General features: G+C 36.3%; 1 non-coding gene across 1 annotated transcript; it reads right to left on the bottom strand.

The window, feature by feature from the left end:
• Positions 1 to 16,710: 16,710 nt before the first annotated feature.
• On the bottom strand, positions 16,711 to 16,815 carry LOC124892096. Its single transcript, XR_007050069.1, has one exon. It is a non-coding gene; the product is annotated as a small nucleolar RNA R71 (small nucleolar RNA).
• Positions 16,816 to 17,127: the final 312 nt, after the last annotated feature.

Consider the following 17,127-nt stretch of genomic DNA (forward strand, 5'->3'; position numbering starts at 1 on the left):
TCCTGATTGGAAGGGTGTCAATACCGTGCTACTAGTAAGGACAACATGTGAGTAACCCTTATATAACAGGTAACTCTAGTGAGAATGGTGGAACCCTCACATAACCGGTTAAGCCACCTCATCTACCCCCATATAGCAGGCTATGATGTCTTAACCTATGTTGGCTACATAGTTCTGGAACGCAAGGATTTTTTCTAAGAATCACACCCTCGTATAACAGGTGAGTTCGCATCCTTGTATTCACTCGGTGCTGATCCTTACTCCCATCTGAATGGACACTGAACATGATTTACTGAACTGAACTGAGCATGCACTGAGTTACTGAATTTTTGTGGCTGACGAAAATACTATTGATATTTGACAACTGATTGAGTCATGAAATCATGGAGATTTTTCCTGAGTCATAAGACTATCTGAAGTCTAAGATTTCATAGCTTGACTAACAGTATCGTGAGAAACATGACATGGCTCTAGGCACACAGCTAATTTTTGGGTAGAAGTACCCCCAAGACTCGATAAAAGAAAACTGACATAGCATGATTTACTTGAAGACTTGACTAACATCATAATACATATTACATTCATAGGAGCATTTCATCAAATACGTAATAGGCATGAACTTATACATACATGGAGATTTCATGATGTCATGCTAGTTAGACAATATTCCTTCATCATATTGTAGGCATAGTACATGTAAAGCATATTATATAACAACTAAACATCATGCTTCAATTCCAATTCCATCATACAAGGTTTTAGTCATGAGATTTCGTAAATCTTTCTCTATACTAATCAACCCACATAGAATTTTATCATCAAATCATGGAATAGAAATCGATTCCTCATTTATCAACATGAAAGAAAACTACAAAGCATGAAAACATGAAGAAAATCCATAACTTATAGTTAAAAAGGATTCTTGGACTTCATGGATGAAAGAAGTCCATGAATGAATACTATGCATACCTTAGATCGTGATTTCATGAAGATTGATGGTGAAAACTTCCTGAATTTGAATCCCCAATAGAAACCCTAGTATGTTCTTTAGATGAACTTGAGAGAAACTAATATGTTTTGGGTGAAAAGTGGTTAAATCACATGTTAAAGAGATTATATAAAGGTAGAAAGTTGAGCCTTTTAACCCTGGACATGTCATTAAATTTTTAAGTAAAATTTCCTAAGTTGGGCCCTTGGCGCAATGCGGCGCTATCCCGTCGTGTCACTGGAAATTGACAATTCAGAAATTGCATGGTGGTGCAACGCGGAGCTATCGCGTTACCACCATGTCTATGACCTGGAAGTTTTCCGTGATGCGCTAGTATCTCAGAGAAACACTATAAATTTACAATTGCTATTTGAGCTATCTCCGCGATGCGCTGAAGGCTCAGGTCAAACACTGTCTCACTAAAATGGCTCTAACTCTTCACCTGAGTGTCGGATTTGGGTGAATTATATATCGATGAAAAGATTATTCAATTTCCCATATGATAGGAAGTGAAAATTATGGAAATATCATGTGTATAAGAATGAATTCTTATTTCAAAGCAAGTTCTAACATCCTTTAGATAATTTTCAAGCTAAGAAAAAGCATGGGTATTACAACTTAGTTTTCTTACTTTCCCTTTGCTTCATTTCTACCTATTTGTTTTTCACATCTCCCACCTGCTGCATATAAATCACTAACCTCAATATAACCATTTTATTGTTTAGCATAACAACCTGACACTGTAGCATCAAATCATAAGAGAGACATGAAGCAAACTTCCTCATTCTGGACCTCATACTAGATTCAATCTTAGAAGCATATAGAGACAGTTGGGTAAAGTTCAATGCATGCTCCTTGACACTCATTTTCCTTTGCTTTAGATTCACAAACTCCTCAACCTTATCCTTCTTCAACTTCTGAGGAAATAAGTAGTTAAGAAAAGTACCCAATAACTCTTCCACTGCCACTGGCTCAGCATTTTCATCCCTTAACTCTTACCACTTCGCATACCCTTGGTAAGACACTCCTTTCAACTAATAAGCTGCAAACTCTACCCCCTCTATATCACTAGCATACACAACCCTAAAGATCTTTTCAATCTCATCCACAAACCTTGAGGAGCCTCCTCAACCTTAGAACCTATAGACATTGGCGGATTCAACCACATAAATTAACCAACTTGACTGACCTTTGAAGATCTAGTGAAAGGACCAACATGATTAGACCAACAAAACTACCATGCCACAATTGCATCAAGCATATGAATGGACTAATGGAACTCTGCATTAGAGAAATTATTCTATAAGGACTGAGTACGATTAGTATCAACCCAAAGAAGAATAGTAGAGATTGGTGAAACCCTATAAGAAGAAGCACACCGCACAGTCAGGTGTGCGGGCCCCTTTATTGAGTTTGTATTTCGTTAGTAGGGCAAACCTTTTCAGCATTAGCACCAATTGGGGTAGAAGTTCTAGTTGAATTTCTATGACTATCAGATCTTTGTGGAGGCATGATCTGAAATGTGAGAATGTCAGGAGTTAGAGAAAATTCACAATAACTAGACTCTCTAGCGTAAAATAGAACACAAAGAAGGAGAACATTCCTATATGTATTATAGCCTCACCCTTATAAGTATGGCGTGCTATACACTCATAAATAGGACTCTAATTTACATGGATTATGGACACCCAATGACCCTGAACCATACTCTAATACCAAGCATATCACAACCTAAATCAAGGTCCTGTCGACGATGGACTCCCTAAGCCAACCAAGGCATTAGATAGCCCCTTAACCTTACATTATAAGCATAGCAGTATTAAGAAATTAAGGAATCCAAACCATAAAATAAAAGAGTTTGATAGATAATAAAATGAAATTTTAAAGTCAAATCTAAATCAAGAAAAAATAACCAATACTATCTACAAGCTTCTATCCATAAAGCATCTACTAAGTCGGGACATGACCTCAACTATGCCAAAAGAAAATCAAGAGAACCGGTATGATAAAATGTCTAAAAAGTAACAAGGCCTTTCAAATAATTGAGAGATCACCACTTCTTACCAGTTGTCCAATAGAATAAAGAACCACCTAACACTACATAGGGACATGAAAAAGGCCTTTGAACTTAGATTATAAAATAATGTAGCATTTTGGATGATAATTTATATTATGAAATAATGTAGAATTTGGGATGATAAGTACGATGAGTACTGGCATGCAATCCAAGAAAATGGATAAAATATGTATTTTTCAAAATCAGTCATAAACTAGTATCATTATCCATAATAACCATGAAGTGTGGGGTAGAGAACACAAATACATGATCATTTGAAAATTTAGTACTAAATTGTGTGGCTTTCTCCGAGCTTTAGTAATCCATTGGCTATATAGGTCCGATTCCCCCCAGCGGAGGAGCCCAATATATGTTAGCCGCATAAATTAAGGATTAGTCTTTAGTTACACATAGACAATAACCTCCCTAAAGAATAACTGCACACAACTAATCAACTCCTGTACATAGTGGTCATAAATCCCCAATATGGATAAATGTTATTTCAAGTGTTAGCTATAAGGACTACACTTTCTTGATGAAGCTATACAATTCCCATTAAAGCCCAATTAAGATATTTTCCCATACTATTAACCATGGAGTTTCCATTGAGGCATTCCCAAATTGGTATCATCATACCAAGACTTGAAAGCCACTCATATTATTCTAAACCGTTCCTTTAGATCATTTAAACTCTAAATTTCCAATTTAAAAATCCAATGTAACCCATTTTCTATTTATGCTATAAAATGTTTTGAAGGACGAGTTAAATACTATCAAATCCCTATTAAAACCAAGTTATGCAAAAGGTTGAGGTTCATATCATTACCATGCAAAAATAATATCCATTATAGAATCAATATAGAAAATCCACCCTTTTCGTAAGTCATACTTCAGTTGGCAAACCATTATTCAAACAATTAAAAACATTAAGACAAAGAGAACCAATATAAGTTTATGACAACCAAATACCTCAACCCTAACTTTAAATAACCATTAAATTATAAGAATATTAAGTAAATGTCACAATTTAAAGATAATTGAAATAAGGGAGTGTTCAATATGCCTTTTTGGAAGAGAATTTTCCTTGAATATAGCAAGAAGAGAAGCCCTAAATATGAACCCTAACCATATTGCTTTTCAACCTTAGCTTTATTTCTCTTGAGAGTAGAGGCATGGAAGAAGGGTGAAAAAAATTGATAAATTATGAGTAAATTGGGCTTATATTGTGATTAAAGCGTTTAGATAAGTAAAAGACCAAAAGTTCCTTGACCCAAACTAAAATAAATGAAATTTGCATTTTGTGCACTTAGGCTTGGCCCACCTTTATCGAGACAACCAAAGGGCATGGCACACCCTTATCGCGGAGAGACAATATCATGGCACACTCTTATCATAGACCTTTACTAGTTTCGCATAAGGGTGTGCCTCCATACTCTGTGGCACACCATTAACGTGGACCCTTACTATTTTGAGGTTCCAAAATATCCCAAAATATGATTAAAAAAATCCTAAAACACATCTTAATCATCCCATTACCATCCCTTATGATAATTCTACTTAAAAATCACCGTTAAACACTAAGGAAAGATCAAACTAAATTATCAAAATTCTTGGGAGGTTAACATATGTAGGTTCATTTTTAATGAATTTTAAACCTTATAACACACTCACGGTATTACGCTCAATTTCAAACCTGATATGGTCATTATGAATTTCTATTTATGTCTGTAACACCCCAGGTCTGCACCCTAGACGTCATATAGTGCTCATAATCCAGAAGGACCACAAGCTAACCCATGATTGGTGCCTGCAGTAAACACTGAATAATAATACTGTAATAATACATAAATTAGGCTGAATCTACCATAAGGTTCATAACTGAAATCACATACTGATAAATAAATACTTGAAACTAAACATCTGTCGAGAGTAGTCTAGTCTAAAAGCCTCTAACTATCTGAATATGGAGTTGATGGGACAAGTCCCCAACTAACTCCGACTACTGAATCCTAAAATACTAAAATGATAACTCTATCATCAGACTATGAGGACTCACCAATAAATCTTCTGTTGCTAAAAGTCTGGGCTGCTAAGTACGGTAAAGAGCCCGTGCATCTGAACCTATGGTATAATACATCATAGCATAAAGAAAGAGTATGCATCAGTACTTTGAATGTACTGGTATGCTAAGTGAGGTAGGATGATATGCAAGGGTTCATATGCATGAACAATAACTAGCTGAGTAACATGAATATAACTGAATGAGAGTATATGTACATTTTAAACTGTTGTAATTACTGATTTTGCAATGTTGTGTTTAAATCTACTTTATTATACTGAGATCACTGATAACCGAATTACTAATAACTGGGTGACTATTTCTAATAATTCTGATTCTGTGGAACTAAAATTAGTTCTGTACTAAGCTGGGTAACTATGTCTAATAGTCCTAATTCTGAGAACTAAACTAAAGATTTATGCTGAGTCTGAAACTGAAATTGTAACCATGGGAGTATCCATCTAACCGACATACCCGATAATGAACTGAGTTGGGGTCCAACCCATGACCCCAGTTGGAAGGGTATTAGCACCTTGCCAAGGGATACTAATAATCGCTGTGAGTTAGCCCTCTATGGTAAGAAGACATTTCCCTAACCTTCACTAACAGGAAAACTCATACGAGCTGTATCAACCCTTGTTTGGTAGGAAGACATCTCAACCTACTCTATCTACGTGGTTATGTTATACAGGGATTGCTACTAAGGGTCAAACCCTCTGCTGGCAGGAATGCCCCCATCCCTGGGTTTGCTCGGTGCCAATTCCTACTCCCAACTGAATAGACACTAAACTGATTTCTAGACTATTCTAGGATTGAATGATCTATTACTAATCGTGCTAACTGACTAAATTGGATTGAGTTCACTGAGTTTTATTATATGTCTGAATACACTGAGTTCTATAACTAACTGAGTACTAGTGTATGTGACATTAGTGAGACTCTCCTGAAGCTACTATAATTCTAGGTAAACAGCTAGATTTCAGGTATTGAATACACCCAGGACTCGATAGCATTGAAATTAAAACATGTGTGGTTATAATAACATAATAGTAGTAGTTTGTTAACAATATTTTCTTTTAAATATTTTATCATACACTTAAGAGGCATGAATTTGTGCACATAATAGAATCAACATGCAAGCATCATGATCACAATCCCAACTTTCAAATTCAAGGGTTTTTTAATATAAATCCACATAACACTACACACATGTTAATTACTTCACTTGAAACATATAATAATTCATGGATTAAAGCCCAAATAACATCATAGTCATGAATACAATAAAATTCAACATGAAATTCAAGAAGGCAATCAACTTGCGGTTTTAAAAAAGGTTCTTGAACTCCAAGGGTGGAAGGAAACCCTTGGATGAACATATAACATACCTTGACTATTAATTTCATGAAAATAGTGGTGAGTTCATGAGACTTGATTCTTGAGCTTGATGAAACTAGGGCTTGTTCTTGGGATGATTTTTGAGAATAATGAGTGTATTTAGCCCTTTGGGATATTAATTCTCATGTTAAGGATGAATAATGTAAAGGGAAAATAATTCATTTTCCCCCACAAACCTGAATAAAATAATATTGGATGGGGTCCTCACCGCATCTTGACCCCAGCTTGGGTCAAGCAGCCCTCACGATGTAACCTCTGCTCGGGTCAAGAAACCATCGCGGCACAACCTCTGCTTGGGTAAACTGGCCCTTGCGGCGCATGCCTATCACGACCCTTTGTTATTTTGGACATCCAAACTCACCCTTATTCTAGTCCAAAAAATCTGAAAGTCATCTGAGATGACCTACAAGTGACCCTGATCATGAATCAATTTGAAAATCGACATATTAAGGTCAGAAAGGTTGAAAATAAGATCCTTCAATCTCAATTGCTAAAAATAATTCTAAGCCTTAACACTTAGCCGAAATTTTCTAAGTCTGAGGCCTCTTTTAGTATGTTTTTTAGGACATAAACAACTAGGATTTTGCGGGGTCTTACAATATCTTCCCCTTGGGAACATTCATCCTAGAATGATACTGACTAAGTTGAGAATACCAAAAGATTGAGTTTACATACTGATTATACACAACTGGCATGATTACATGACTGAAACTAGTGATGTATGATGTGTGAGCTGACGCTAACACATTTGAGGATTTTGACTGAGAAAAATTGTAAGGTCTTAAGCAACTTTTATCATTTTTTATCATTTTATGTTTTATTTTTCAGTAGAAGCCAAGATACAAGAGAACCAACAGGTATGGAAGCAAAAGAGTTGAAATTTGAAGTAAATAGAAGAGAAGAGTGGCTGACGACATTCCTGATAAGTCATTAGCCATTTAATAAGTTATCAGATATACCGTCAACCTTAGACAGAGAATGGACCTCGACAAAAAGTTGTGAAGATATTTCCTAATAAGTCATCAAAGAGTTGATAAGTCATCAGAGTCGTCGTCAATCTCAGGTAGAACATGTGAGATGAGGTGAAGAAGTGAAGACATTGTCTGATATGTCATCACATTTCTTATAAGTCGTCAGGATTCATTGTTAACCTTAAGCAGGAAGTGCTAAAACTAAAGAGAGAGGTGATGATATTTGTGATAAGTCGTCAGACTCCTGATAAAGTTTCACGAATGTCATCGCCTAATTCGAGCAATTATTAAACTCTTTGATTTTGTTTCCGTATTTAGGATGAACTATAAAAAGTATTATTTAGGGTTTTCTAAGGGAGTTCTGAACATAATTTTGGAACACACGTATTTTGTTATTTTCTTGGCTTGAAAAACAATTAAATTTGAAGAGATTTTCATCTATATTTTGGAATTCTATTGTTATCTAATTTGAGAATCACTAGTTATTATTCATCTTGTGGTAAGTTCATCTTTCAAATTATGAATACGTCTAGTTGTTTCGCTTATTACATTATGAGTGGATTAATCTCTTTGACCCAAATTATGGGATCTATGAGTTAAGTCTTGGTAAGATGCTATGTGTGTTTGATTCTAAAGGTAATAGGACTCATTGATAATTTTGAGATTTTAGTTACTGTCTATTGGTTGAAAATGATAGATAGCACCTGCTTTGATTTGCTAGAGATAAGAAGTCAAATATATTAGGAAGTGAATTAGTGACAGGGACTTGGAAACACTAAACTTCCATTTAATAATCGACGTTGTAACAAGGTTGATTAACCTGAGGTAAAGTCTGGTTAGTAAATATAAATTCCCTAAGTCTGAGAAGATTAGGTAATTAAATACTTAAGTAGGTTGAGAGACATTTAGGCATAACTTCAACAGAGATAATCTGTTGTCCTACCTACTATGAGAATCTTGATTCACTATTAGAATATGTCAAGTACTAAAATCCATAGTGAACATAATTTTGGTTTTCCATAAACTCTTGACTATAAACACTGAAACTAAAGTGACCAACAATTATTTGCTAATCTCCAAAACCCCCATTCAAGGAAATATGCAACTATCAGTTGATTAAATCACAAACAACTTAAGTTCACAGCATATTTCCTATGGGATTTGTCCCAACCTAGTTGGGTTATATATTGACAATAATCTCTTACATTCTCATTAGAGAGGTGTAGTTTGACCATTATCAAAAATGGCGCCGTTGCCGAGGAATGCGGTTGTAAATTGAAGTTTTTATGCACTAATTGACAGTTAGTCAAGCTTCCTAGTTTTACGTTTAGTTGTTGTTTTTGTTTATTACAGGACCTTTGTAGTGTATGCCAAGAACCAGAAGTTCTAGAGAACTATTATTACTATTTAACCTAGAACCGCAATGAATTGGAAGAATGGCAGACCAGCAAAAGGCTTACAGGTTAGCAACCTTAGCTAGAGCTCAGGTGAATGTGTAGAATGTCAGTCAACAAGTATGACATCCAAATCCTGAGGATGAAGAGGAGAACAGGAGTTTTTAAACCCTTGTAACCCAAGGCATGCAGAGCACATAGCTGCACCAGTATAGCATAATGCTAATAGGAACTATCTATTCCGAGGAAGGAAAGATTACCAGCTTGTCTAGTATGACCTCAATGATGAGGATGATGTAGCACATCATTGACATCGATGCAATAGCAAATGTGCTACATCGAGTCTACATCGATTCACTAGAAATTGCCACTAGGAACCAAGGAAATCTATTGATCGACATAATTGCCAATGCACCATGCCGTACAAAGATTACATCGATACACTATTTTAGATTCCAAAACATGGTTCAAACGAGGCCTGAAAAAGCTGAAACTCATCCAGGAACACCTAATGACATTCCTGGTGATGAATCAATATAAATATCAATACTTTAAGGTCTTAAGAGTCGTAAAATAATGTTTCAAACTTACAAAGGGTAAAATAATACTAAGACTGAATACTTAGCTAGAATTTTCTAAGTTTGGGACCCCTTAGCAAGCTTAAAAGACTAAGTTGAGCTTAGGATTTTCCGAGGTCTTAAAATATCTCCCCCTTGGGAACATTCATCCTTCAATGAGACTGATTAAACTAAGAATAATGATAGACTGGATTTAGACACTGGACATGCACAACTGAATCATGATTTCATGACTGAAATTTCTGATATACTAAATTATCATACTGAAAATGCATATCTGATGCATGTCTACATAGCTGAATATAATTCATGAATGGATGACTGGGATTATTGATAAGCTTAGCTTATATACTGGATGTTTGATACATAAGTACATGATTGAACTTATTTGTGAATTCATAACTGAGTATGCAACATTAATTGATACCAAGTTAGAAGCTATATCTAAACATGAAACTGAGTAAATTCAAAGAAAATATGTTACCTTTGGGCTGAGTCTGAGTTTGAGGAGAAAATGTAAGGATACTTGGTCTGCATGTCTGCTTCTACTTCCTAAATAGCTCCCTCAATGGACTAATTTTGCCAAAGTACTTTGACTAGAGGGACTTCTTTGTTCCTCAGTTTGTGAATCTGATAATCAAGGATTTAGATTGGAATCTCTTTATAAGAGAGGTTATTCTAAATATCTATGCCCTTTATAAGGACTACGACTGCTGGGTCACCTATGTATTTCTTAAGCAAGGATACATAGAACACTAGATGCACTGAAGCTAAGTCTAAAGGCAACTCAAACTCGTAAGCTACCTTTCTGAAATGGCTAAGAATTCGGTAAGGACCAATATATCAGGGATTGAGTTTCCCCTTCTTGCCAAACCTCTTTACTCCTTTCATAGGAGAGATTTTTAAATACACAAAATCACCAATCTCAATCTTGAGATCCTTTCTGAGTACATCTGCATACGATTTTAGTAGGCTCTAACCTGTCTTAAGCCTTTCCCTGATCAACTAAACTTTCTCTAAGGTATCAAATACCAAGTCAGGACCTACCACTGTGGCCTCTTCTACTTCAAACCAACAAATGGGAGATCTATACCACCTCCCATAAAGCACCTTAAATAAAGACATCTAAATACTGGAATGATAGTTGTTGTTATATGCAAATTCAATCAAAGGCAAGTGGTCATCCCAACTACCTTTAAATTCTATCGCACATACTTGCTACATATCTTCTAAAGTTTGAATGGTCCTTTCTAATTGACTCTTTTGGAATGCCTTCCAGAAATGAAAGGTGAACTGGGTACCTCTATCTGAGATAATGGACAGTGGAACATCATGCAATCTGACCAACTCCCTGATATAGAGTTTGGTGTAATCCTCGGCTGATTAAAAGGAATGGACTGAATCATGCTGGTGACAAGTATGAGGCAAACTCATCACAAAGTCCATGTTCACTTCTTCACACTTCTAAGTTGGAATACTGAACTCCTACATAGACCCACTTGGCTTCTGAAGCTCGATCTTAACCTACTAACATGTTGATCACTTAGCCATAATCTCTGCAATGTCTCTCTTCATCGCACTCCACCAATAGCTCTCCCACAAATCATGGTACATTTTAGTAGCCCCTAGATGTATAGAGTAGCATGCACCATGTGCTTCTACAAGAATTCACTATCTCAAATCATCTACAACTGGCATACATAGCTGACCCTAGCAGCGTGACACACTATCTCCCCTTTAGGAGAAAATCTCTACCTTCTGATCTCTGACTGATTCTTTTAACTTAGCTAGACTGGGATCCCTATACTTCTTTTCCTTCACCTCAGAAACTAGGGATAATTCTGAACTACTCTTTACCCATACACTACCTTCTGATGAATCAATTAAGCAAACACCTAATTGGGTAAGCTGATGAACTTCCTGAGCTAACTTCTTCTTACCATCCTCCACATGAGCAACACTACCCATAGATATCCCACTAAGATCATCAGCCATTATATTGGCTTTACCCGAATGATACAGGATGGTCATGTCGTAATCTTTCAATAACTCCAAACACCTTCTTTGATAGAGGTTTAGGTTTTTCTGAGAGAACACATATTGCAGGATCATATAGTTTGTGAACACATCAACGTGCACACCATACAAATAGCGCCTCAAAATCTTCAAGGAAAATACTACTATGCTAACTCAAGATCATGAGTAGGATAGTTCTTTTTATTGAGATTAAGCTGTCTAGAGAATTAGGCTATGACCTTACCTCTCTGCATCAACACACACCCCTAACTAACTCTGGAGGCATCATAATATACCACAAACCCATTTGAACCATCTGGTAGGGTCAAAACTGGAGTTGTAGTAAGTCGAGTCTTCAACTCCTGAAAACTCTTTTTACAAGAATCTGACCACTGGAATTTGACTTTTTTCTGAGTCAATCTAGACATAGGGTAAGCAATAAATGAAAATCCCTCAAAAAACCATCATTAATATCCAGCCAAGCCCAAGAAATCCTACTATCTGATGGAGAAATAGGTCTAGGCTAGTTTCTCACTGCTTTGATCTTTTGGAGATCAACCCTAATGCCATCACCAGAAATGATATGGCCAAGGAAGGCTACTAACCTTAGTAAAAATTTGCACTTACTAAATTTGGCAAATAGATGATGGTTTTTGAGAGTCTGTAATGCTATTTTGAGATAGTCTGCATGATCATGCTCACTGTAGGAGTAGACAAGAATGTCATCTACAAAAAATATAATGAATATGTCCAAGTACTACTTGAACACACGGTTGATCAAGTTCATAAAGCCTGCTGGCGAATTGGTAAGGCCAAAGGACATGACTAAGAATTTTAAATAACCGTACCGAGTTTTGAAAGATGTCTTCGAGATGTCATATTCTCTAACTTTGAGCTGATGATAGCCTGATCTGAGAACTATCTTAGAAAAGTAACTGGCACTCTGAAGTTGGTCAAATAAGTCATCAATTCTGGGAACTGGATAATTGTTCTTGACCAAAACTTTATTTAGTTGACGGTAGTCAACACACATTTCGAGAGAACCAATTTTCTTACGCATAAATAAAATTGGTGTGCCCCATAAGACTGGATCTGATAAATTCCTAATCTAGGAGATCTTTTAACTGTTCTTTTAATTCTCTAAGTTTTACTGGAGCCATTCTATATGGAGGAATAGATATGGGCTGAGTATTTGGAAAAAGGTATATTCTGAAGTTAATTTCCCTTTCGGAGGAACTCCAAAAAGATCTTCGAGAAACACATCTGGGAATTCACATACTATGAACACTGATTCAAGAGTAGGGGTTTCTAAAATAGAGTCGTGGACTCGAATAAGATAGTAGACACATCCATTAGATATCATTTTTCTTACTCGAAGATAAGAAACAAGCTGAACCCTAAGTGCTGAATACGACCCCTCTATTCTAGATGGGCTCATTCAGAAATTAAAACAGGACAATTCTGTTTCTACATTTCACTGAGGCATAGTAAAAATGAAGCCAATTCATGCCGAGAATGACATCAAAATTAGTTATCTCTAATTTACTATATGTGCTGAAGTGACTTTCTAAGTTATCATAATTGGAAAATTCCTGCATATCTGCCGGGCTATAATAGATTTAACCACTGGGATAGAGATTGAGAAAGGCTCTGCTAGAATTTTCGGACTAACTCTAAAATAAACGGCTATATATAGAGTAACAAAGGACAATAAAGCTCCTGGATCTAGCAAAGCATAAACATGTAAGAAAAAATTATAATGTACCTGTGACCACATCAGGAGAACTTTCCTAATCCTATCGGGATTGAAGAGCATAGAGTCTGTTTAGGCGCTGCCCACTAATGGCACTGAAAGTGGCACACTGCTGATTTGGGTGACCAAACTGAGAAAGGGGACGGTTATAATGACCCTGAGAACCTGGCTGGGGATAATCTCTGATTCTATGGCCTGGAAATTCACACTCAAAACACACATCATTACCCACTCTACAGATACCCTGGTGATTTCTGTAATATTTTTGACAAAAGGGATTGGTTCGGGCGCTGCTAACACTACCCTGGGGTTTAGGGCCTGATGCCCTATCTATATTGTTGCCTCTGAATTTTAACACTAGAGCACTGGCTGAGGACAGAGCTAGAACTGAGGATCTCGGGCAAAATTGAGAATGATTTGCACCCTCTGACTTAGGCTGAGCAAAGTTGAAACTACCTATTCTAGCTCTCTTATTCTCCCTCTCTTTCTCCCTATTCTTATCCTCCTCTATCTACTGAGCATGGACTATGAGCTTGGATATGTCCATCTTCTTAATCAACATTGCAGTCCTACACACCTTGACCATACTATTAGACACGCTAGACACATACTTACAAGTCTTAGATCTGCTATCTGCTACCACATGTGGAGCGTATCTAGCTAATTGATTAAACTTAAGAGAATACTTTTTCACTATCATGTTGCCCTGCTTAATATTTATAAACTACAAAACCTTCACTTCTCTTAACTCCAATAGGAAGAACCTATCTAGAAAAGTAGTGGCAAACTTCTCTCATTCTATGGGCCCTGCATCTACGACCCTTTCTTCTTACCACTATTTGAACCATGAGTGGGCCACATCCTATAATTGATATGCCGCCAACTCAGCACTGTCAAAAATAGTTATTCCCATAATATCTGTAACATTTTACATCTGATCAAAAAACTACTGAGGGTCCTCATCTGACTTAGACCTAGTAAAAGATTTAGGCTTCATTTGGGTGAAATCCCAAATCCTAGTAGCAGTAGTATTGGTGATGTTGGGTGTATTTATGCATTCTACCATTACTATTCTAGCCTTTTTAGCCTTGTTTTGAGGATGATTCTTATGTTATACATGTTTATCTTAATATAAATGAGAATTTATGTGTCCAATTACATGTTTACAATGTTTAATGGTGGTTTCACATGAGTTTTGATTTAATTTGAGAATTTACAGTTCAACCGAGAAAACTAGTGTAACTAGCTTGAGCTAGGTGTTTTTCTAGTCTATTGTGTTGAGTTCTAATGTGTTTTAATGAGTTATTAATGTTATTATTATGTATTTATATGTAAAACAACTTATTTATACTTTTCAAGGGTTAATTGAATCAATAAAAGAGTCACAACAATGAGTTAAAGCTCAATGTGAATTTAGTCTATGCTTAGCTCATGTTTCTAGTTCATTGTTGAGGATGTTGTGTTATTTTGAGCTCTAAATTATTGTGATTAATACTATAGGATGCTTGATAAATGGATTATGATGTTATATTAAGGATATACAAGCTTTAAATCAAGTGGAAACAACTTAAAAGGGATCGTAAATGACCACGGAAGCACAAGATGCAAGCTGGACACCAATTTGGACCCCTGGAAAGTCTTGAGCGCGTGTGGTGTCTATGTTTGTCCATTAGGAGTGTGATGCATTCCATTGGATTCATAAGGAACCCAAAATGGTGAAACTCCACATCTCGGAGCTGTTCCAATTCGAAATTGTCCCAAAATAGTGTCTCAACCTTATTGCACCGCTTAGCGCCAATGACCAAAATCGGGAGTTAAGTGTCTAGTTGTGCCCTGGATGCCATTTGACACTGTGGCGCAACACGTCAATGACTAAAATCGAGAGTAAAGTGACTAACTAAAGGAAAATGACATGAAAACCTAATCCAAGTGGGATTATGACTTATATACTATAAATATAACGTCTTAAAACATGCTTTGGGACACTTTGAACCCCTAGATCACTTCAAACAACATTGGAGACTACAAAAACTTCTTTTTAGGTTTTTATTTATTTAATTTATCTTTCTTTTATGTTTTTAATTATTCATACAATTAACTGGATGTTGATTATGTCTATGAGTGGCTAAAAACTCCCTTTCTGGGGTTGAAGCCAAGAACATGATTATTATAGCTACGGATTAAGTTTGTTTTCTTTACTTATCAATATTGGTTGTTTGTTTATTCTCATTTTAACTATTTTAAGGATTTGCGACCCTTAGATACATCCATTGTCAACATTGTAAACTAGGGAGAGGGAATAGGGAGACAGAACATGAAAATAAGCAGAGTATGGTTCTTGATTATTTATAAAATAAGAAACTTGAATTAGTATCTAGGACAGGGATGTACTCAGATACCTTACTTGATTCAAACGTAGGATGATATTTGTTGAGAACTTAGATATATCCCCGCTTAACAATGTAGGTGTAAGGTTCAACTTAGGTAATAGATTAGAGATTGGGAAACCATAATCGCGCAATTAACCCTACGAATCAACAACCAAGATAAGAAAGTTAACGAATGAAATCCAATAGCATAATATGATTGTTTAGAGTGCTTCAACCCTGGGCTTTCTCCTATTGATTGTTACAAGATCTTTACTTTATGCATTATTTTATTTACTTGCAACATACAAACTCAATTCTCTCTTTTGGTTACTCTCGCATCAAGTGAATCTAAATTGTGAACTGAAATCAAATCATTGCCAAATCTAGCCTCTGTGGGATCGATAATGCAACTTTTTTGAAGGCCACTATATTACTTTGTAGACCACGTACACTTGTGTGTGCACATGAGCTCTATCAAGTTTTTGGCACCATTGTCGGAGACTTGTATTTTAGTAATTATTTATTTTAGTTTTACTTTTAGATTTATTTGGTGTTTTTTACAGTTGGACTTGGTTTTGTTTCTGTAGGAAACAGGTTTCTAAGTAGAAAGCTGGCAAGGGATCACGACTTGGTTGAACCAATCTCTAAACCTGAGCAACTTTACCGTCAATAAAGGGGAGAAGCAATCCTTCTCCCCAGAATTCCTCAATTCTAAGAAAACTAAGAGTATACTGTTCATATGGCCGAACAACAAGCAACTGGTAGGAAAGTTAGAAAACTGGTAGTCCCACTTCCAACGAACTTAACTTCCCCAATTCAAAGACTATCAGGTCGGGGGAATTTTGAGTTGAAACACAATATAGAGCAGCTTCTTATTAGCAGTGGACAGTTTGCAGGTCTTTTACCTGAGGATCCACAAGTCTACTTGCAAAATTTTACTGAGCTTTCTGACATATTCATTCCAACTAGGGTGAGTAAAGATTATTTGAGGCCGACATTATTTCCTTATTCTCTATTGGGGGAAGCAAAAAGGTGGTTGAATGCGGAGCTGGCCAGTTCAATCACAACATGGGATGACTTAGCTAGAAAGTTCCACATCAATTTTTTTTCATCAAGAAAGGCTGTGAGACTTTGCAATGAGATAGTGAGCTTTAAATAGAAGCCTGATGAAAAGTTATATCATGCTTGGGAATGATTCAAGGCTCTTCCACGAGATTTTCCACATCACCAACAGTCGAATGAGATACTTGGTCATACTTTTGTAGAAGCTTTTGATCATAATACAAAGATTTTGCTAGATTCAGTCGCAGGTGGTCAAGCGTTGGAGCTAACTTATGATAAGATGTACACATTGCTGAACTGCATAGCATAAGGGAATCCAAAGTGGCATTCAGATTCTCAAAATGCCATAAAAAAATTACAGGTGTGTTAGAGGTGGACCAATTCACAGCCTTATCAGCTTAGGTTTCTACATTGCAAAATTTGATTAACACAACATTCAGCACCATGAAATTGGGAGTAACATAACCTGCAACCACACTCAAT

The sequence above is a fragment of the Capsicum annuum genome, chromosome 1 (assembly GCF_002878395.1).
Source record: "Capsicum annuum cultivar UCD-10X-F1 chromosome 1, UCD10Xv1.1, whole genome shotgun sequence".
NCBI lineage: Eukaryota > Viridiplantae > Streptophyta > Magnoliopsida > Solanales > Solanaceae > Capsicum > Capsicum annuum.